Source organism: Pimephales promelas, chromosome 25 (genome assembly GCF_988280905.1).
Source record: "Pimephales promelas chromosome 25, fPimPro1.hap1.1, whole genome shotgun sequence".
Lineage (NCBI taxonomy): Eukaryota > Metazoa > Chordata > Actinopteri > Cypriniformes > Leuciscidae > Pimephales > Pimephales promelas.
The window spans coordinates 4,575,469-4,598,719 of NC_142793.1; positions in this window are offsets into that span (position 1 = coordinate 4,575,469).

The following is a 23,251-nucleotide window of genomic DNA, read 5'->3' on the forward strand; positions in this document are numbered from 1 at the left end:
ATCGGATAGCTATCTGATTTATCAAAACGATTCCATTTACACGCTGGTCACATAAATGTGTTTTTGCAAAACGGATATAAATCCGATCTTCAATTCACGCGCTATGCAGATTGCGTCACCGAAAGCAACCGATATGAGCCGAAATTTGATCTTTGGCTAATTTCAAAAAAAGCAAAGACAGCAATAAAGAGAGCGGCAACAGTCCTGGTAAGATCATTTCTTTTCTTTAGACTACTTTTATGGTAGTGTTAATCGTCTGCATCTTACTTTCACTTTGATTTGCGATGCGGCGCGTTGGCTTGGCGTTCAGCTGCTCATCTGAGGTAATGCGTGTCGCAGTAGCGTCGTCATATCTGACTAAAATAGCATGACATATAGCCTATAATACGCTCTCACACGTTTATTTCTTAGCATTTTTGGGAGGAGTAAAATTTACATGTGGTTTCAACAACCAGATGCATTTTTACACATGTCCAGTTTCGTCTGGAATGCGGCCCAGACCACCTCCTGAAGTGGTTTGAGCGATCGGATTCAAATCCGTCTCAAATGCGTTTCGGGGGGGATTTACACCTGGTCTTTTCACGATCGGATCGCTATCCGATCTCAGAAAACGCTTGAAGTGGCCAGGTGTAAACGGCGGAGTCATAAAGTGTTTGAATTTTAAATGAGGCGCTGCGCTTCTCGTCCAGTGTGCTAAGAAACCAGCATGTCAGTGAACAAAATATCAGAAATCCCAAGTCTCCCGGAAGCATATTGAGCGTCTCCGGTCTCCCTGATGCCCGAAAATTAGTTAACATCTCCCGGAATAGAGCGACATAGAACATGCTGCGCGCATAACACGCGCGTATGTTATGTGTCTCGCGAAAGCTAGTCAGCCCCACCCCACACACAATTATTTTTTATTTTTTATTTTTTTTTGTGGAAAAAAGTGTTGTTGTAACGTTATATAACTACCAGAACTGCTACTAGTGCAAGTCGTATATTACTACTGTTGTTATAGGCCTATTACTGTTGTAAATTTGTCTAATATACGAGTGTAAACTTTGCTCTGGCTCTTTTGAAAAAAATCTCAATTTTGTTTAGTTTTTTTGGCTCTTCTTGGTAAAAAGGTTCCCGACCCCTGGGCTAGAGCCTCCATTTTTGCACTCAGGTCTAAGTCTCATGGCCCTCTATCAGAATCCAGAGTTTTGGGAAGATTGGAGAAACTTAATTTTTCGCCCCCAAAAAAAACCGTAAGGGGTACCACTGTCGTTTTTTTTTTTCGGGCCGAATTTTTGAGTTTCGATATCTCAGCTCTGGAAGGGGCTAGAGCCTCCATTTTTGCACTCAGGTCTAAGTCTCATGGCCCTCTATCAGAATTTGGGAAGATTGGAGAAACTTAATTTTTCGCCCAAAAAAAAAACGTAAGGGGTACCACTGTCGTTTTTTTTTCGGGCCGAATTTTTGAGTTTCGATATCTCAGCTCTGGAAGGGGCTAGAGCCTCCTTTTTTGCACTCAGGTCTAAGTCTCATGGCCCTCTATCAGAATTTGGGAAGATTGGAGAAACTTAATTTTTCGCCCAAAAAAAAAACGTAAGGGATACCACTGTCGTTTTTTTTTTCGGGCCGAATTTTTGAGTTTCGATATCTCAGCTCTGGAAGGGGCTAGAGCCTCCATTTTTGCACTCAGGTCTAAGTCTCATGGCCCTCTATCAGAATTTGGGAAGATTGGAGAAACTTAATTTTTCGCCCCAAAAAAAAACGTAAGGGGTACCACTGTCGTTTTTTTTTCGGGCCGAATTTTTGAGTTTCGATATCTCAGCTCTGGAAGGGGCTAGAGCCTCCATTTTTGCACTCAGGTCTAAGTCTCATGGCCCTCTATCAGAATCCAGAGTTTTGGGAAGATTGGAGAAACTTAATTTTTTGCCCAAAAAAAAACAAAAAAACGTAAGGGGTACCACTGTCGTTTTTTTTTTCGGGCCGAATTTTTGAGTTTCGATATCTTCTGGAAGGGGCTAGAGCCTCCATTTTTGCACTCAGGTCTAAGTCTCATGGCCCTCTACCAGAATTTGGGAAGATTGGAGAAACTTAATTTTTCGCCCCAAAAAAAAAAACGTAAGGGGTACCACTGTCGTTTTTTTTTCGGGCCGAATTTTTGAGTTTCGATATCTCAGCTCTGGAAGGGGCTAGAGCCTCCATTTTTGCACTCAGGTCTAAGTCTCATGGCCCTTTATCAGAATTTGGGAAGATTGGAGAAACTTAATTTTTCGTCCAAAAAAAAACGTAAGGGGTACCACTGTCGTTTTTTTTTTCGGGCCGAATTTTTGAGTTTCGATATCTCAGCTCTGGAAGGGGCTAGAGCCTCCATTTTTGCACTCTGGTCTAAGTCTCATGGCCCTCTATCAGAATCCAGAGTTTTGGGAAGATTGGAGAAACTTAATTTTTCGCCCAAAAAAAACGTAAGGGGTACCACTGTCGTTTTTATTTCGGGCCGAATTTTTGAGTTTCGATATCTCAGCTCTGGAAGGGGCTAGAGCCTCCATTTTTGCACTCAGGTCTAAGTCTCATGGCCCTCTATCAGAATTTGGGAAGATTGGAGAAACTTAATTTTTTGCCCAAAAAAAAAAAAAAAACGTAAGGGGTACCACTGTCGTTTTTTTTTTCGGGCCGAATTTTTGAGTTTCGATATCTCAGCTCTGGAAGGGGCTAGAGCCTCCATTTTTGCACTCAGGTCTAAGTCTCATGGCCCTCTATCAGAATTTGGGAAGATTGGAGAAACTTAATTTTTCGCCCAAAAAAAAAACGTAAGGGGTACCACTGTCGTTTTTTTTTTCGGGCCGAATTTTTGAGTTTTGATATCTCAGCTCTGGAAGGGGCTAGAGCCTTCATTTTTGCACTCAGGTCTAAGTCTCATAGCCCTCTATCAGAATCCAGAGTTTTGGGAAGATTGGAGAAACTTAATTTTTCGCCCAAAAAAAAAAAAAAAACGTAAGGGGTACCACTGTCGTTTTTTTTCCGGGCCGAATTTTTGAGTTTCGATATCTCAGCTCTGGAAGGGGCTAGAGCCTCCATTTTTGCACTCAGGTCTAAGTCTCATGGCCCTCTACCAGAATTTGGGAAGATTGGAGAAACTTAATTTTTCGCCCAAAAAAAAACGTAAGGGGTACCACTGTCGTTTTTTTTTCGGGCCGAATTTTTGAGTTTCGATATCTCAGCTCTGGAAGGGGCTAGAGCCTCCATTTTTGCACTCAGGTCTAAGTCTCATGCCCCTCTATCAGAATTTGGGAAGATTGGAGAAACTTAATTTTTCGCCCAAAAAAAAAAACGTAAGAGGTACCACTGTCGTTTTTTTTCGGGCCGAATTTTTGAGTTTCGATATCTCAGCTCTGGAAGGGGCTAGAGCCTCCATTTTTGCACTCAGGTCTAAGTCTCATGGCCCTCTATCAGAATTTGGGAAGATTGGAGAAACTTAATTTTTCGCCCCAAAAAAAAAACGTAAGGGGTACCACTGTCATTTTTTTTTCGGGCCGAATTTTTGAGTTTCGATATCTCAGCTCTGGAAGGGGCTAGAGCCTCCATTTTTGCACTCAGGTCTAAGTCTCATGCCCCTCTATCAGAATTTGGGAAGATTGGAGAAACGTAATTTTTTGCCCAAAAAAAAAAAAAAACGTAAGGGATACCACTGTCGTTTTTTTTTTCGGGCCGAATTTTTGAGTTTCGATATCTCAGCTCTGGAAGGGGCTAGAGCCTCCATTTTTGCACTCAGGTCTAAGTCTCATGGCCCTCTATCAGAATTTGGGAAGATTGGAGAAACTTAATTTTTCGCCCCAAAAAAAAACGTAAGGGGTACCACTGTCGTTTTTTTTTCGGGCCGAATTTTTGAGTTTCGATATCTCAGCTCTGGAAGGGGCTAGAGCCTCCATTTTTGCACTCAGGTCTAAGTCTCATGGCCCTCTATCAGAATCCAGAGTTTTGGGAAGATTGGAGAAACTTAATTTTTTGCCCAAAAAAAAACAAAAAAACGTAAGGGGTACCACTGTCGTTTTTTTTTTCGGGCCGAATTTTTGAGTTTCGATATCTCAGCTCTGGAAGGGGCTAGAGCCTCCATTTTTGCACTCAGGTCTAAGTCTCATGGCCCTCTACCAGAATTTGGGAAGATTGGAGAAACTTAATTTTTCGCCCCAAAAAAAAAAACGTAAGGGGTACCACTGTCGTTTTTTTTTCGGGCCGAATTTTTGAGTTTCGATATCTCAGCTCTGGAAGGGGCTAGAGCCTCCATTTTTGCACTCAGGTCTAAGTCTCATGGCCCTTTATCAGAATTTGGGAAGATTGGAGAAACTTAATTTTTCGTCCAAAAAAAAACGTAAGGGGTACCACTGTCGTTTTTTTTTTCGGGCCGAATTTTTGAGTTTCGATATCTCAGCTCTGGAAGGGGCTAGAGCCTCCATTTTTGCACTCTGGTCTAAGTCTCATGGCCCTCTATCAGAATCCAGAGTTTTGGGAAGATTGGAGAAACTTAATTTTTCGCCCAAAAAAAACGTAAGGGGTACCACTGTCGTTTTTATTTCGGGCCGAATTTTTGAGTTTCGATATCTCAGCTCTGGAAGGGGCTAGAGCCTCCATTTTTGCACTCAGGTCTAAGTCTCATGGCCCTCTATCAGAATTTGGGAAGATTGGAGAAACTTAATTTTTTGCCCAAAAAAAAAAAAAAAACGTAAGGGGTACCACTGTCGTTTTTTTTTTCGGGCCGAATTTTTGAGTTTCGATATCTCAGCTCTGGAAGGGGCTAGAGCCTCCATTTTTGCACTCAGGTCTAAGTCTCATGGCCCTCTATCAGAATTTGGGAAGATTGGAGAAACTTAATTTTTCGCCCAAAAAAAAAACGTAAGGGGTACCACTGTCGTTTTTTTTTTCGGGCCGAATTTTTGAGTTTTGATATCTCAGCTCTGGAAGGGGCTAGAGCCTTCATTTTTGCACTCAGGTCTAAGTCTCATAGCCCTCTATCAGAATCCAGAGTTTTGGGAAGATTGGAGAAACTTAATTTTTCGCCCAAAAAAAAAAAACGTAAGGGGTACCACTGTCGTTTTTTTTCCGGGCCGAATTTTTGAGTTTCGATATCTCAGCTCTGGAAGGGGCTAGAGCCTCCATTTTTGCACTCAGGTCTAAGTCTCATGGCCCTCTACCAGAATTTGGGAAGATTGGAGAAACTTAATTTTTCGCCCAAAAAAAAACGTAAGGGGTACCACTGTCGTTTTTTTTTCGGGCCGAATTTTTGAGTTTCGATATCTCAGCTCTGGAAGGGGCTAGAGCCTCCATTTTTGCACTCAGGTCTAAGTCTCATGCCCCTCTATCAGAATTTGGGAAGATTGGAGAAACTTAATTTTTCGCCCAAAAAAAAAAACGTAAGAGGTACCACTGTCGTTTTTTTTCGGGCCGAATTTTTGAGTTTCGATATCTCAGCTCTGGAAGGGGCTAGAGCCTCCATTTTTGCACTCAGGTCTAAGTCTCATGGCCCTCTATCAGAATTTGGGAAGATTGGAGAAACTTAATTTTTCGCCCCAAAAAAAAAACGTAAGGGGTACCACTGTCATTTTTTTTTCGGGCCGAATTTTTGAGTTTCGATATCTCAGCTCTGGAAGGGGCTAGAGCCTCCATTTTTGCACTCAGGTCTAAGTCTCATGCCCCTCTATCAGAATTTGGGAAGATTGGAGAAACGTAATTTTTTGCCCAAAAAAAAAAAAAAACGTAAGGGGTACCACTGTCGTTTTTTTTTCGGGCCGAATTTTTGAGTTTCGATATCTCAGCTCTGGAAGGGGCTAGAGCCTCCATTTTTGCACTCAGGTCTAAGTCTCATGGCCCTCTATCAGAATTTGGGAAGATTGGAGAAACTTAATTTTTCGCCCAAAAAAAAACGTAAGGGGTACCACTGTCGTTTTTTTTTTCGGGCCGAATTTTTGAGTTTCGATATCTCAGCTCAGGAAGGGGCTAGAGCCTTCATTTTTGCACTCAGGTCTAAGTCTCATAGCCCTCTATCAGAATCCAGAGTTTTGGGAAGATTGGAGAAACTTAATTTTTCGCCCAAAAAAAAAAAACGTAAGGGGTACCACTGTCGTTTTTTTTCCGGGCCGAATTTTTGAGTTTCGATATCTCAGCTCTGGAAGGGGCTAGAGCCTCCATTTTTGCACTCAGGTCTAAGTCTCATGGCCCTCTACCAGAATTTGGGAAGATTGGAGAAACTTAATTTTTCGCCCAAAAAAAAAACGTAAGGGGTACCACTGTCGTTTTTTTTTCGGGCCGAATTTTTGAGTTTCGATATCTCAGCTCTGGAAGGGGCTAGAGCCTCCATTTTTGCACTCAGGTCTAAGTCTCATGCCCCTCTATCAGAATTTGGGAAGATTGGAGAAACTTAATTTTTCGCCCCAAAAAAAAACCGTAAGAGGTACCACTGACGTTTTTTTTCGGGCCGAATTTTTGAGTTTTGATATCTCAGCTCTGGAAGGGGCTAGAGCCTCCATTTTTGCACTCAAGTCTAAGTCTCATGGCCCTCTATCAGAATTTGGGAAGATTGGAGAAACTTAAATTTTCGCCCCAAAAAAAAAACGTAAGGGGTACCACTGTCATTTTTTTTTCGGGCCGAATTTTTGAGTTTCGATATCTCAGCTCTGGAAGGGGCTAGAGCCTCCATTTTTGCACTCAGGTCTAAGTCTCATGCCCCTCTATCAGAATTTGGGAAGATTGGAGAAACTTAATTTTTCGCCCAAAAAAAAAAACGTAAGAGGTACCACTGTCGTTTTTTTTCGGCCCGAATTTTTGAGTTTCGATATCTCAGCTCTGGAAGGGGCTAGAGCCTCCATTTTTGCACTCAGGTCTAAGTCTCATGGCCCTCTATCAGAATTTGGGAAGATTGGAGAAACTAAATTTTTCGCCCCAAAAAAAAAACGTAAGGGGTACCACTGTCATTTTTTTTTCGGGCCGAATTTTTGAGTTTCGATATCTCAGCTCTGGAAGGGGCTAGAGCCTCCATTTTTGCACTCAGGTCTAAGTCTCATGGCCCTCTATCAGAATTTGGGAAGATTGGAGAAACTTAATTTTTCGCCCAAAAAAAAAACGTAAGGGGTACCACTGTCGTTTTTTTTTTGGGCGAAAAATTAAGTTTCTCCAATCTTCCCAAATTCTGATAGAGGGCCATGAGACTTAGATCTGAATGCAAAAATGGAGGCTCTAGCCCCTTCCAGAGCTGAGATATCGAAACTCAAAAATTCGGCCCGAAAAAAAAAACGACAGTGGTATCCCTTACGTTTTTTTTTTTGGGCGAAAAATTAAGTTTCTCCAATCTTCCCAAATTCTGGTAGAGGGCCATGAGACTTAGACCTGAGTGCAAAAATGGAGGCTCTAGCCCCTTCCAGAGCTGAGATATCGAAACTCAAAAATTCGGCCCGAAAAAAAAAACGACAGTGGTACCCCTTACGTTTTTTTGGGGCGAAAAATTAAGTTTCTCCAATCTTCCCAAAACTCTGGATTCTGATAGAGGGCCATGAGACTTAGACCTGAGTGCAAAAATGGAGGCTCTAGCCCCTTCCAGAGCTGAGATATCGAAACTCAAAAATTCGGCCCGAAAAAAAAACGACAGTGGTACCCCTTACGGTTTTTTTTTTTTGGGCGAAAAATTAAGTTTCTCCAATCTTCCCAAATTCTGATAGAGGGCCATGAGACTTAGACCTGAGTGCAAAAATGGAGGCTCTAGCCCCTTCCAGAGCTGAGATATCGAAACTCAAAAATTCGGCCCGAAAAAAAAAACGACAGTGGTACCCCTTACGTTTTTTTTTTGGGCGAAAAATTAAGTTTCTCCAATCTTCCCAAATTCTGATAGAGGGCCATGAGACTTAGACCTGAGTGCAAAAATGGAGGCTCTAGCCCCTTCCAGAGCTGAGATATCGAAACTCAAAAATTCGGCCCGAAAAAAAAACGACAGTGGTACCCCTTACGTTTTTTTTTTGGGGCGAAAAATTAAGTTTCTCCAATCTCCCCAAAACTCTGGATTCTGATAGAGGGCCATGAGACTTAGACCTGAGTGCAAAAATGGAGGCTCTAGCCCCTTCCAGAGCTGAGATATCGAAACTCAAAAATTCGGCCCGAAAAAAAAAACGACAGTGGTACCCCTTACGTTTTTTTTTTTGGGCGAAAAATTAAGTTTCTCCAATCTTCCCAAATTCTGATAGAGGGCCATGAGACTTAGACCTGAGTGCAAAAATGGAGGCTCTAGCCCCTTCCAGAGCTGAGATATCGAAACTCAAAAATTCGGCCCGAAAAAAAAACGACAGTGGTACCCCTTACGGTTTTTTTTTTTGGGGGCGAAAAATTAAGTTTCTCCAATCTCCCCAAAACTCTGGATTCTGATAGAGGGCCATGAGACTTAGACCTGAGTGCAAAAATGGAGGCTCTAGCCCCTTCCAGAGCTGAGATATCGAAACTCAAAAATTCGGCCTGAAAAAAAACCGACAGTGGTACCCTTACGTTTTTTTTTTTTTGGGGCGAAAAATTAAGTTTCTCCAATCTTCCCAAAACTCTGGATTCTGATAGAGGGCCATGAGACTTAGACCTGAGTGCAAAAATGGAGGCTCTAGCCTCTTCCAGAGCTGAGATATCGAAACTCAAAAATTCAGCCCGAAAAAAAAACGACAGTGGTACCCCTTACGTTTTTTTTGGGGGGGCGAAAAATTAAGTTTCTCCAATCTCCCCAAAACTCTGGATTCTGATAGAGGGCCATGAGACTTAGACCTGAGTGCAAAAATGGAGGCTCTAGCCCCTTCCAGAGCTGAGATATCGAAACTCAAAAATTCGGCCCGAAAAAAAAAACGACAGTGGTACCCCTTACGTTTTTTTGGGGCGAAAAATTAAGTTTCTCCAATCTTCCCAAAACTCTGGATTCTGATAGAGGGCCATGAGACTTAGACCTGAGTGCAAAAATGGAGGCTCTAGCCCCTTCCAGAGCTGAGATATCGAAACTCAAAAATTCGGCCCGAAAAAAAAACGACAGTGGTACCCCTTACGGTTTTTTTTTTTTGGGCGAAAAATTAAGTTTCTCCAATCTTCCCAAATTCTGATAGAGGGCCATGAGACTTAGACCTGAGTGCAAAAATGGAGGCTCTAGCCCCTTCCAGAGCTGAGATATCGAAACTCAAAAATTCGGCCCGAAAAAAAAAACGACAGTGGTACCCCTTACGTTTTTTTTTTGGGCGAAAAATTAAGTTTCTCCAATCTTCCCAAATTCTGATAGAGGGCCATGAGACTTAGACCTGAGTGCAAAAATGGAGGCTCTAGCCCCTTCCAGAGCTGAGATATCGAAACTCAAAAATTCGGCCCGAAAAAAAAACGACAGTGGTACCCCTTACGTTTTTTTTTTTGGGGCGAAAAATTAAGTTTCTCCAATCTCCCCAAAACTCTGGATTCTGATAGAGGGCCATGAGACTTAGACCTGAGTGCAAAAATGGAGGCTCTAGCCCCTTCCAGAGCTGAGATATCGAAACTCAAAAATTCGGCCCGAAAAAAAAAACGACAGTGGTACCCCTTACGTTTTTTTTTTTGGGCGAAAAATTAAGTTTCTCCAATCTTCCCAAATTCTGATAGAGGGCCATGAGACTTAGACCTGAGTGCAAAAATGGAGGCTCTAGCCCCTTCCAGAGCTGAGATATCGAAACTCAAAAATTCGGCCCGAAAAAAAAACGACAGTGGTACCCCTTACGGTTTTTTTTTTTGGGGCGAAAAATTAAGTTTCTCCAATCTCCCCAAAACTCTGGATTCTGATAGAGGGCCATGAGACTTAGACCTGAGTGCAAAAATGGAGGCTCTAGCCCCTTCCAGAGCTGAGATATCGAAACTCAAAAATTCGGCCTGAAAAAAAACCGACAGTGGTACCCTTACGTTTTTTTTTTTGGGGGGCGAAAAATTAAGTTTCTCCAATCTTCCCAAAACTCTGGATTCTGATAGAGGGCCATGAGACTTAGACCTGAGTGCAAAAATGGAGGCTCTAGCCTCTTCCAGAGCTGAGATATCGAAACTCAAAAATTCAGCCCGAAAAAAAACCGACAGTGGTACCCCTTACGTTTTTTTTGGGGGGGGCGAAAAATTAAGTTTCTCCAATCTCCCCAAAACTCTGGATTCTGATAGAGGGCCATGAGACTTAGACCTGAGTGCAAAAATGGAGGCTCTAGCCCCTTCCAGAGCTGAGATATCGAAACTCAAAAATTCAGCCCGAAAAAAAAACGACAGTGGTACCCCTTACGTTTTTTTTTTTTTGGGCGAAAAATTAAGTTTCTCCAATCTTCCCAAATTCTGATAGAGGGCCATGAGACTTAGACCTGAGTGCAAAAATGCAGGCTCTAGCCCCTTCCAGAGCTGAGATATCGAAACTCAAAAATTCGGCCCGAAAAAAAAAACGACAGTGGTACACCTTACGGTTTTTTTTTGGGGGCGAAAAATTAAGTTTCTCCAATCTTCCCAAATTCTGATAGAGGGCAATGAGACTTAGACCTGAGTGCAAAAATGGAGGCTCTAGCCCCTTCCAGAGCTGAGATATCGAAACTCAAAAATTCGGCCCGAAAAAAAAAAACGACAGTGGTACCCCTTACGTTTTTTTTTTGGGCGAAAAATTAAGTTTCTCCAATCTTCCCAAATTCTGATAGAGGGCCATGAGACTTAGACCTGAGTGCAAAAATGGAGGCTCTAGCCCCTTCCAGAGCTGAGATATCGAAACTCAAAAATTCGGCCCGAAAAAAAAAACGACAGTGGTACCCCTTACGTTTTTTTTTTTGGGGCGAAAAATTAAGTTTCTCCAATCTTCCCAAATTCTGATAGAGGGCCATGAGACTTAGACCTAAGTGCAAAAATTGAGGCTCTAGCCCCTTCCAGAGCTGAGATATCGAAACTCAAAAATTCGGCCCGAAAAAAAAACGACAGTGGTACCCCTTACGTTTTTTTTTTTTGGGCGAAAAATTTAGTTTCTCCAATCTTCCAAAAACTCTGGATTCTGATAGAGGGCCATGAGACTTAGACCTGAGTGCAAAAATGGAGGCTCTAGCTTCTTCCAGAGCTGAGATATCGAAACTCAAAAATTCGGCCCGAAAAAAAACGACAGTGGTACCTCTTACGTTTTTTTTTTGGGCGAAAAATTTAGTTTCTCCAATCTTCCCAAATTCTGATAGAGGGCCATGAGACTTAGACCTGAGTGCAAAAATGGAGGCTCTAGCCCCTTCCAGAGCGGAGATATCGAAACTCAAAAATTCGGCCCGAAAAAAAAACGACAGTGGTACCCCTTACGTTTTTTTTTGGGCGAAAAATTAAGTTTCTCCAATCTTCCCAAAACTCTGGATTCTGATAGAGGGCCATGAGACTTAGACCTGAGTGCAAAAATGGAGGCTCTAGCCCCTTCCAGAGCTGAGATTTTGAAACTCAAAAATTCGGCCCGAAAAAAAACGACAGTGGTACCTCTTACGTTTTTTTTTTTGGGCGAAAAATTAAGTTTCTCCAATCTTCCCAAATTCTGATAGAGGGCCATGAGACTTAGACCTGAGTGCAAAAATGGAGGCTCTAGCCCCTTCCAGAGCTGAGATATCGAAACTCAAAAATTCGGCCCGAAAAAAAAACGACAGTGGTACCCCTTACGTTTTTTTTGGGCGAAAAATTAAGTTTCGCCAATCTTCCCAAAACTCTGGATTCTGATAGAGGGCCATGAGACTTAGACCTGAGTGCAAAAATGGAGGCTCTAGCTTCTTCCAGAGCTGAGATATCGAAACTCAAAAATTCGGCCCGAAAAAAAACGACAGTGGTACCTCTTACGTTTTTTTTTTGGGCGAAAAATTTAGTTTCTCCAATCTTCCCAAATTCTGATAGAGGGCCATGAGACTTAGACCTGAGTGCAAAAATGGAGGCTCTAGCCCCTTCCAGAGCGGAGATATCGAAACTCAAAAATTCGGCCCGAAAAAAAAACGACAGTGGTACCCCTTACGTTTTTTTTTGGGCGAAAAATTAAGTTTCTCCAATCTTCCCAAAACTCTGGATTCTGATAGAGGGCCATGAGACTTAGACCTGAGTGCAAAAATGGAGGCTCTAGCCCCTTCCAGAGCTGAGATTTTGAAACTCAAAAATTCGGCCCGAAAAAAAACGACAGTGGTACCTCTTACGTTTTTTTTTTTGGGCGAAAAATTAAGTTTCTCCAATCTTCCCAAATTCTGATAGAGGGCCATGAGACTTAGACCTGAGTGCAAAAATGGAGGCTCTAGCCCCTTCCAGAGCTGAGATATCGAAACTCAAAAATTCGGCCCGAAAAAAAAACGACAGTGGTACCCCTTACGTTTTTTTTGGGCGAAAAATTAAGTTTCGCCAATCTTCCCAAAACTCTGGATTCTGATAGAGGGCCATGAGACTTAGACCTGAGTGCAAAAATGGAGGCTCTAGCCCCTTCCAGAGCTGAGATATCGAAACTCAAAAATTCGGCCCGAAAAAAAAAACGACAGTGGTACCCCTTACGTTTTTTTTTTTGGGCGAAAAATTAAGTTTCTCCAATCTTCCCAAATTCTGGTAGAGGGCCATGAGACTTAGCCCTGAGTGCAAAAATGGAGGCTCTAGCCCCTTCCAGAGCTGAGATATCGAAACTCAAAAATTCGGCCCGAAAAAAAAAAACGACAGTGGTACCCCTTACGTTTTTTTTTTTTTGGGGTGAAAAATTAAGTTTCTCCAATCTTCCCAAAACTCTGGATTCTGATAGAGGGCCATGAGACTTAGACCTGAGTGCAAAAATGGAGGCTCTAGCCCCTTCCAGAGCTGAGATATCGAAACTCAAAAATTCGGCCCGAAAAAAAAAACGACAGTGGTACCCCTTACGTTTTGTTTTTTTTGGGCGAAAAATTAAGTTTCTCCAATCTTCCCAAATTCTGATAGAGGGCCATGAGACTTAGACCTGAGTGAAAAAATGGAGGCTCTAGCCCCTTCCAGAGCTGAGATATCGAAACTCAAAAATTCGGCCCGAAAAAAAACGACAGTGGTACCCCTTACGTTTTTTTTGGGCGAAAAATTAAGTTTCTCCAATCTTCCCAAAACTCTGGATTCTGATAGAGGGCCATGAGACTTAGACCTGAGTGCAAAAATGGAGGCTCTAGCCCCTTCCAGAGCTGAGATATCGAAACTCAAAAATTCGGCCCGAAAAAAAAAACGACAGTGGTACCCCTTACGTTTTTTTTTTTTTGGGCGAAAAATTAAGTTTCTCCAATCTTCCCAAATTCTGATAGAGGGCCATGAGACTTAGACCTGAGTGCAAAAATGGAGGCTCTAGCCCCTTCCAGAGCTGAGATATCGAAACTCAAAAATTCTGCCCGAAAAAAAACGACAGTGGTACCCCTTACGTTTTTTTTGGGCGAAAAATTAAGTTTCTCCAATCTTCCCAAAACTCTGGATTCTGATAGAGGGCCATGAGACTTAGACCTGAGTGCAAAAATGGAGGCTCTAGCCCCTTCCAGAGCTGAGATATCGAAACTCAAAAATTCGGCCCGAAAAAAAAAAACGACAGTGGTACCCCTTACGTTTTTTTTTTTTGGGCGAAAAATTAAGTTTCTCCAATCTTCCCAAAACTCTGGATTCTGATAGAGGGCCATGAGACTTAGACCTGAGTGCAAAAATGGAGGCTCTAGCCCCTTCCAGAGCTGAGATATCGAAACTCAAAAATTCGGCCCGAAAAAAAAACGACAGTGGTACCCCTTACGTTTTTTTTGGGCGAAAAATTAAGTTTCTCCAATCTTCCCAAAACTCTGGATTCTGATAGAGGGCCATGAGACTTAGACCTGAGTGCAAAAATGGAGGCTCTAGCCCCTTCCAGAGCTGAGATATCGAAACTCAAAAATTCGGCCCGAAAAAAAAAACGACAGTGGTACCCCTTACGTTTTTTTTTTTTGGGCGAAAAATTAAGTTTCTCCAATCTTCCCAAATTCTGATAGAGGGCCATGAGACTTAGACCTGAGTGCAAAAATTGAGGCTCTAGCCCCTTCCAGAGCTGAGATATCGAAACTCAAAAATTCGGCCCGAAAAAAAAACGACAGTGGTACCCCTTACGTTTTTTTTTTTTGGGCGAAAAATTTAGTTTCTCCAATCTTCCAAAAACTCTGGATTCTGATAGAGGGCCATGAGACTTAGACCTGAGTGCAAAAATGGAGGCTCTAGCCCCTTCCAGAGCTGAGATATCGAAACTCAAAAATTCGGCCCGAAAAAAAAACGACAGTGTTACCCCTTACGTTTTTTTTTTGGGGCAAAAAATTAAGTTTCTCCAATCTTCCCAAAACTCTGGATTCTGATAGAGGGTCATGAGACTTAGACCTGAGTGCAAAAATGGAGGCTCTAGCCCATTCCAGAGCTAAGATATCGAAACTCAAAAATTCGGCCCGAAAAAAAAAAACGACAGTGGTACCCCTTACGTTTTTTTTTTTGGGGTGAAAAATTAAGTTTCTCCAATCTTCCCAAAACTCTGGATTCTGATAGAGGGCCATGAGACTTAGACCTGAGTGCAAAAATGGAGGCTCTAGCCCCTTCCAGAGCTGAGATATCGAAACTCAAAAATTCGGCCCGAAAAAAAAAAACGACAGTGGTACCCCTTACGTTGTTTTTTTTTGGGGCGAAAAATTAAGTTTCTCCAATCTTCCCAAATTCCGATAGAGGGCCATGAGACTTAGACCTGAGTGCAAAAATGGAGGCTCTAGCCCCTTCCAGAGCTGAGATATCGAAACTCAAAAATTCGGCCCGAAAAAAAAACGACAGTGGTACCCCTTACGTTTTTTTTTTTTGGGCGAAAAATTAAGTTTCTCCAATCTTCCCAAATTCTGATAGAGGGCCATGAGACATAGACCTGAGTGCAAAAATGGAGGCTCTAGCCCCTTCCAGAGCTGAGATATCGAAACTCAAAAATTCAGTCCGAAAAAAAACGACAGTGGTACCCCTTACGTTTTTTTTGGGCGAAAAATTAAGTTTCTCCAATCTTCCCAAAACTCTGGATTCTGATAGAGGGTCATGAGACTTAGACCTGAGTGCAAAAATGGAGGCTCTAGCCCCTTCCAGAGCTGAGATATCGAAACTCAAAAATTCGGCCCGAAAAAAAAACGACAGTGGTACCCCTTACGTTTTTTTTTTTTTGGGCGAAAAATTAAGTTTCTCCAATGTTCCCAAAACTCTGGATTCTGATAGAGGGCCATGAGACTTAGACCTGAGTGCAAAAATGGAGGCTCTAGCCCCTTCCAGAGCTGAGATATCGAAACTCAAAAATTCGGCCCGAAAAAAAAACGACAGTGGTACCCCTTACGTTTTTTTTGGGCGAAAAATTAAGTTTCTCCAATCTTCCCAAAACTCTGGATTCTGATAGAGGGCCATGAGACTTAGACCTGAGTGCAAAAATGGAGGCTCTAGCCCCTTCCAGAGCTGAGATATCGAAACTCAAAAATTCGGCCCGAAAAAAAAAACGACAGTGGTACCCCTTACGTTTTGTTTTTTTTTTGGGCGAAAAATTAAGTTTCTCCAATCTTCCCAAAACTCTGGATTCTGATAGAGGGCCATGAGACTTAGACCTGAGTGCAAAAATGGAGGCTCTAGCCCCTTCCAGAGCTGAGATATCGAAACTCAAAAATTCGGCCCGAAAAAAAAAACGACAGTGGTACCCCTTACGTTTTTTTTTTTTGGGCGAAAAATTAAGTTTCTCCAATCTTCCCAAATTCTGATAGAGGGCCATGAGACTTAGACCTGAGTGCAAAAATGGAGGCTCTAGCCCCTTCCAGAGCTGAGATATCGAAACTCAAAAATTCTGCCCGAAAAAAAACGACAGTGGTACCCCTTACGTTTTTTTTGGGCGAAAAATTAAGTTTCTCCAATCTTCCCAAAACTCTGGATTCTGATAGAGGGCCATGAGACTTAGACCTGAGTGCAAAAATGGAGGCTCTAGCCCCTTCCAGAGCTGAGATATCGAAACTCAAAAATTCGGCCCGAAAAAAAAAAACGACAGTGGTACCCCTTACGTTTTTTTTTTTTGGGCGAAAAATTAAGTTTCTCCAATCTTCCCAAAACTCTGGATTCTGATAGAGGGCCATGAGACTTAGACCTGAGTGCAAAAATGGAGGCTCTAGCCCCTTCCAGAGCTGAGATATCGAAACTCAAAAATTCGGCCCGAAAAAAAAACGACAGTGGTACCCCTTACGTTTTTTTTGGGCGAAAAATTAAGTTTCTCCAATCTTCCCAAAACTCTGGATTCTGATAGAGGGCCATGAGACTTAGACCTGAGTGCAAAAATGGAGGCTCTAGCCCCTTCCAGAGCTGAGATATCGAAACTCAAAAATTAGGCCCGAAAAAAAAAACGACAGTGGTACCCCTTACGTTTTTTTTTTTTTGGGCGAAAAATTAAGTTTCTCCAATCTTCCCAAAACTCTGGATTCTGATAGAGGGCCATGAGACTTAGACCTGAGTGCAAAAACGGAGGCTCTAGCCCCTTCCAGAGCTGAGATATCGAAACTCAAAAATTCGGCACGAAAAAAAAAACGACAGTGGTACACCTTACGTTTTTTTTTTGGGGCGAAAAATTAAGTTTCTCCAATCTTCCCAAAACTCTGGATTCTGATAGAGGGCCATGAGACTTAGACCTGAGTGCAAAAACGGAGGCTCTAGCCCCTTCCAGAGCTGAGATATCGAAACTCAAAAATTCGGCACGAAAAAAAAACAACAGTGGTACCCCTTAAGTTTTTTTTTTGGGGCGAAAAATTAAGTTTCTCCAATCTTCCCAAATTCTGGTAGAGGGCCATGAGACTTAGACCTGAGTGCAAAAATGGAGGCTCTAGCCCCTTCCAGAGCTGAGATATCGAAACTCAAAAATTCGGCCCGAAAAAAAAACGACAGTGGTACCCCTTACGTTTTTTTTTTTTTGGGCGAAAAATTAAGTTTCTCCAATCTTCCCAAATTCTGATAGAGGGCCATGAGACTTAGACCTGAGTGCAAAAATGGAGGCTCTAGCCCCTTCCAGAGCTGAGATTTTGAAACTCAAAAATTCGGCCCGAAAAAAAAACGACAGTGGTACCCCTTACGTTTTTTTTGGGCGAAAAATTAAGTTTCTCCAATCTTCCCAAAACTCTGGATTCTGATAGAGGGCCATGAGACTTAGACCTGAGTGCAAAAATGGAGGCTCTAGCCCCTTCCAGAGCTGAGATATCGAAACTCAAAAATTCGGCCCGAAAAAAAAACGACAGTGGTACCCCTTACTTTTTTTTTTGGGCGAAAAATTAAGTTTCTCCAATCTTCCCAAAACTCTGGATTCTGATTGAGGGCCATGAGACTTAGACCTGAGTGCAAAAATGGAGGCTCTAGTCCCTTCCAGAGCTGAGATATCGAAACTCAAAAATTCGGCCCAAAAAAAAAAAACGACAGTGGTACCCCTTACGTTTTGTTTTTTTTTTGGGCGAAAAATTAAGTTTCTCCAATCTTCCCAAAACTCTGGATTCTGATAGAGGGCCATGAGACTTAGACCTGAGTGCAAAAACGGAGGCTCTAGCCCCTTCCAGAGCTGAGATATCGAAACTCAAAAATTCGGCACGAAAAAAAAACGACAGTGGTACCCCTTACGTTTTTTTTTTGGGGCGAAAAATTAAGTTTCTCCAATCTTCCCAAAACTCTGGATTCTGATAGAGGGCCATGAGACTTAGACCTGAGTGCAAAAACGGAGGCTCTAGCCCCTTCCAGAGCTGAGATATCGAAACTCAAAAATTCGGCACGAAAAAAAAACGACAGTGGTACCCCTTAAGTTTTTTTTTTGGGGCGAAAAATTAAGTTTCTCCAATCTTCCCAAATTCTGGTAGAGGGCCATGAGACTTAGACCTGAGTGCAAAAATGGAGGCTCTAGCCCCTTCCAGAGCTGAGATATCGAAACTCAAAAATTCGGCCCGAAAAAAAAACGACAGTGGTACCCCTTACGTTTTTTTTTTTTTGGGCGAAAAATTAAGTTTCTCCAATCTTCCCAAAACTCTGGATTCTGATAGAGGGCCATGAGACTTAGACCTGAGTGCAAAAATGGAGGCTCTAGCCCTTTCCAGAGCTGAGATATCGAAACTCAAAAATTCGGCCCGAAAAAAAAAACGACAGTGGTACCCCTTACGTTTTTTTTTTTGGGCAAAAAATTAAGTTTCTCCAATCTTCCCAAATTCTGGTAGAGGGCCATGAGACTTAGACCTGAGTGCAAAAATGGAGGCTCTAGCCCCTTCCAGAGCTGAGATATCGAAACTCAAAAATTCGGCCCGAAAAAAAAAACGACAGTGGTACCCCTTACGTTTTTTTTTTTTGGGGTGAAAAATTAAGTTTCTCCAATCTTCCCAAAACTCTGGATTCTGATAGAGGGCCATGAGACTTAGACCTGAGTGCAAAAATGGAGGCTCTAGCCCCTTCCAGAGCTGAGATATCGAAACTCAAAAATTCGGCCCGAAAAAAAAACGACAGTGGTACCCCTTACGTTTTTTTTTTTTTTTTGGGCGAAAAATTAAGTTTCTCCAATCTTCCCAAATTCTGATAGAGGGCCATGAGACTTAGACCTGAGTGCAAAAATGGAGGCTCTAGCCCCTTCCAGAGCTGAGATATCGAAACTCAAAAATTCGGCCCGAAAAAAAAAAACGACAGTGGTACCCCTTACGTTTTTTTTTTTGGCGAAAAATTAAGTTTCTCCAATCTTCCCAAATTCTGATAGAGGGCCATGAGACTTAGACCTGAGTTTAAAAATGGAGGCTCTAGCCCCTTCCAGAGCTGAGATATCGAAACTCAAAAATTCGTCCCGAAAAAAAAAACGACAGTGGTACCCCTTACGTTTTTTTTTGGGCGAAAAATTACGTTTCTCCAATCTTCCCAAATTCTGATAGAGGGCCATGAGACTTAGACCTGAGTGCAAAAATGGAGGCTCTAGCCCCTTCCAGAGCTGAGATATCGAAACTCAAAAATTCGGCCCGAAAAAAATAAACGACAGTGGTACCCCTTACGTTTTTTTTTTGGGCGAAAAATTAAGTTTCTCCAATCTTCCCAAAACTCTGGATTCTGATAGAGGGCCATGAGACTTAGACCTGAGTGCAAAAATGGAGGCTCTAGCCCCTTCCAGAGCTGAGATATCGAAACTAAAAAATTCGGCCCGAAAAAAAAAAACGACAGTGGTACCCCTTACGTTTTTTTTTTTTGGGGCGAAAAATTAAGTTTCTCCAATCTTCCCAAATTCTGATAGAGGGCCATGAGACTTAGACCTGAGTGCAAAAATGGAGGCTCTAGCCCCTTCCAGAGCTGAGATATCGAAACTCAAAAATTCGTCCCGAAAAAAAAAGCGACAGTGGTACCCCTTACGTTTTTTTTGGGCGAAAAATTAAGTTTCTCCAATCTTCCCAAAACTCTGGATTCTGATAGAGGGCCATGAGACTTAGACCTGAGTGCAAAAACGGAGGCTCTAGCCCCTTCCAGAGCTGAGATATCGAAACTCAAAAATTCGGCCCGAAAAAAAAAACGACAGTGGTACCCCTTACGTTTTTTTGGGCGAAAAATTAAGTTTCTCCAATCTTCCCAAATTCTGGTAGAGGGCCATGAGACTTAGACCTGAGTGCAAAAATGGAGGCTCTAGCCCCTTCCAGAGCTGAGATATCGAAACTCAAAAATTCGGCCCGAAAAAAAACGACAGTGGTACCCCTTACGTTTTTTTTGGGCGAAAAATTAAGTTTCTCCAATCTTCCCAAAACTCTGGATTCTGATAGAGGGCCATGAGACTTAGACCTGAGTGCAAAAATGGAGGCTCTAGCCCCTTCCAGAGCTGAGATATCGAAACTCAAAAATTCGGCCCGAAAAAAAAACGACAGTGGTACCCCTTACGTTTTTTTTTTTGGGCGAAAAATTAAGTTTCTCCAATCTTCCCAAATTCTGATAGAGGGCCATGAGACTTAGACCTGAGTTTAAAAATGGAGGCTCTAGCCCCTTCCAGAGCTGAGATATCGAAACTCAAAAATTCGGCCCGAAAAAAAAAATGACAGTGGTACCCCTTACGTTTTTTTTGGGGGGGGCGAAAAATTAAGTTTCTCCAATCTTCCCAAATTCTGATAGAGGGCCATGAGACTTAGACCTGAGTTTAAAAATGGAGGCTCTAGCCCCTTCCAGAGCTGAGATATCGAAACTCAAAAATTCGGCCCGAAAAAAAAAACGACAGTGGTACCCCTTACGTTTTTTTTTTTGGCGAAAAATTAAGTTTCTCCAATCTTCCCAAATTCTGATAGAGGGCCATGAGACTTAGACCTGAGTGCAAAAATGGAGGCTCTAGCCCCTTCCAGAGCTGAGATATCGAAACTCAAAAATTCGGCCCGAAAAAAAAAAACGACAGTGGTACCCCTTACGTTTTTTTTTTTGGGGCGAAAAATTAAGTTTCTCCAATCTTCCCAAATTCTGATAGAGGGCCATGAGACTTAGACCTGAGTGCAAAAATGGAGGCTCTAGCCCCTTCCAGAGCTGAGATATCGAAACTCAAAAATTCGGCCCGAAAAAAAAAACAACAGTGGTACCCCTTACGTTTTTTTTTTTGGGCGAAAAATTAAGTTTCTCCAATCTTCCCAAATTCTGATAGAGGGCCATGAGACTTAGACCTGAGTGCAAAAATGGAGGCTCTAGCCCCTTCCAGAGCTGAGATATCGAAACTCAAAAATTCGGCCCGAAAAAAAAACGACAGTGGTACCCCTTACGGTTTTTTTTTTGGGGCGAAAAATTAAGTTTCTCCAATCTTCCCAAATTCTGATAGAGGGCCATGACACTTAGACTTGAGTGCAAAAATGGAGGCTCTAGCCCCTTCCAGAGCTGAGATATCGAAACTCAAAAATTCGGCCCGAAAAAAAAAACGACAGTGGTACCCCTTACGTTTTTTTTTTGGGCGAAAAATTAAGTTTCTCCAATCTTCCCAAATTCTGATAGAGGGCCATGAGACTTAGACCTGAGTGCAAAAATGGAGGCTCTAGCCCCTTCCAGAGCTGAGATATCGAAACTCAAAAATTCGGCCCGAAAAAAAAAACGACAGTGGTACCCCTTACGTTTTTTATTTTTGGGGCAAAAAATTACGTTTCTCCAATCTTCCCAAAACTCTGGATTCTGATAGAGGGCTATGAGACTTAGACCTGAGTGCAAAAATGGAGGCTCTAGCCCATTCCAGAGCTGAGATATCGAAACTTAAAAATTCGGCCCGAAAAAAAAAACGACAGTGGTACCCCTTACGTTTTTTTTTTGGGCGAAAAATTAAGTTTCTCCAATCTTCCCAAATTCTGATAGAGGGCCATGAGACATAGACCTGAGTGCAACAATGGAGGCTCTAGACCCTTCCAGAGCTGAGATATCGAAATTCAAAATTTCGACCAGAAAAAAAAACGACAGTGGTACCCCTTACGTTTTTTTTTTTTGGGGCAAAAAATTAAGTTTCTCCAATCTTCCCAAAACTCTGGATTCTGATAGAGGGCCATGAGACTTAGACCTGAGTGCAAAAATGGAGGCTCTAGCCCCTTCCAGAGCTGAGATATCGAAACTCAGAAATTCGGCCCGAAAAAAAAAACGACAGTGGTACCCCTTACGTTTTTTTTTTTGGGGCGAAAAATTAAGTTTCTCCAATCTTCCCAAATTCTGATAGAGGGCCATGAGACTTAGACCTGAGTGCAAAAATGGAGGCTCTAGCCCCTTCCAGAGCTGAGATATCGAAACTCAGAAATTCGGCCCGAAAAAAAAACGACAGTGGTACCCCTTACGTTTTTTTTTGGGGGGCGAAAAATTAAGTTTCTCCAATCTTCCCAAATTCTGATAGAGGGCCATGAGACTTAGACCTGAGTGCAACAATGGAGGCTCTAGACCCTTCCACTGCTGAGATATCGAAACTCAAAATTTCGACCCGAAAAAAAAACGACAGTGTTACCCCTTCCTTTTTTTTTTTTTTTTGGACGAAAAATTAAGTTTCTCCAATCTCCCCAAAACTCTGGATTCTGATAGAGGGCCATGAGACTTAGACCTGAGTGCAAAAATGGAGGCTCTAGCCCCTTCCAGAGCTGAGATATCGAAACTCAAAAATTCGGCCCGAAAAAAAAACGACAGTGGTACCCCTTACGTTTTTTTTTTTTTGGGCGAAAAATTAAGTTTCTCCAATCTTCCCAAATTCTGATAGAGGGCCATGAGACTTAGACCTGAGTGCAAAAATGGAGGCTCTAGCCCCTTCCAGAGCTGAGATATCGAAACTCAAAAATTCGGCCCGAAAAAAAAAACGACAGTGGTACCCCTTACGTTTTTTTTTTTTTGGCGAAAAATTAAGTTTCTCCAATCTTCCCAAATTCTGATAGAGGGCCATGAGACTTAGACCTGAGTTTAAAAATGGAGGCTCTAGCCCCTTCCAGAGCTGAGATATCGAAACTCAAAAATTCGTCCCGAAAAAAAAAACGACAGTGGTACCCCTTACGTTTTTTTTTTGGGCGAAAAATTAAGTTTCTCCAATCTTCCCAAATTCTGATAGAGGGCCATGAGACTTAGACCTGAGTGCAAAAATGGAGGCTCTAGCCCCTTCCAGAGCTGAGATATCGAAACTCAAAAATTCGGCCCGAAAAAAATAAACGACAGTGGTACCCCTTACGTTTTTTTTTTGGGCGAAAAATTAAGTTTCTCCAATCTTCCCAAAACTCTGGATTCTGATAGAGGGCCATGAGACTTAGACCTGAGTGCAAAAATGGAGGCTCTAGCCCCTTCCAGAGCTGAGATATCGAAACTAAAAAATTCGGCCCGAAAAAAAAAAACGACAGTGGTACCCCTTACGTTTTTTTTTTTTTGGGCGAAAAATTAAGTTTCTCCAATCTTCCCAAATTCTGATAGAGGGCCATGAGACTTAGACCTGAGTGCAAAAATGGAGGCTCTAGCCCCTTCCAGAGCTGAGATATCGAAACTCAAAAATTCGTCCCGAAAAAAAAAGCGACAGTGGTACCCCTTACGTTTTTTTTTGGGCGAAAAATTAAGTTTCTCCAATCTTCCCAAAACTATGGATTCTGATAGAGGGCCATGAGACTTAGACCTGAGTGCAAAAACGGAGGCTCTAGCCCCTTCCAGAGCTGAGATATCGAAACTCAAAAATTCGGCCCGAAAAAAAAAACGACAGTGGTACCCCTTACGTTTTTTTGGGCGAAAAATTAAGTTTCTCCAATCTTCCCAAATTCTGGTAGAGGGCCATGAGACTTAGACCTGA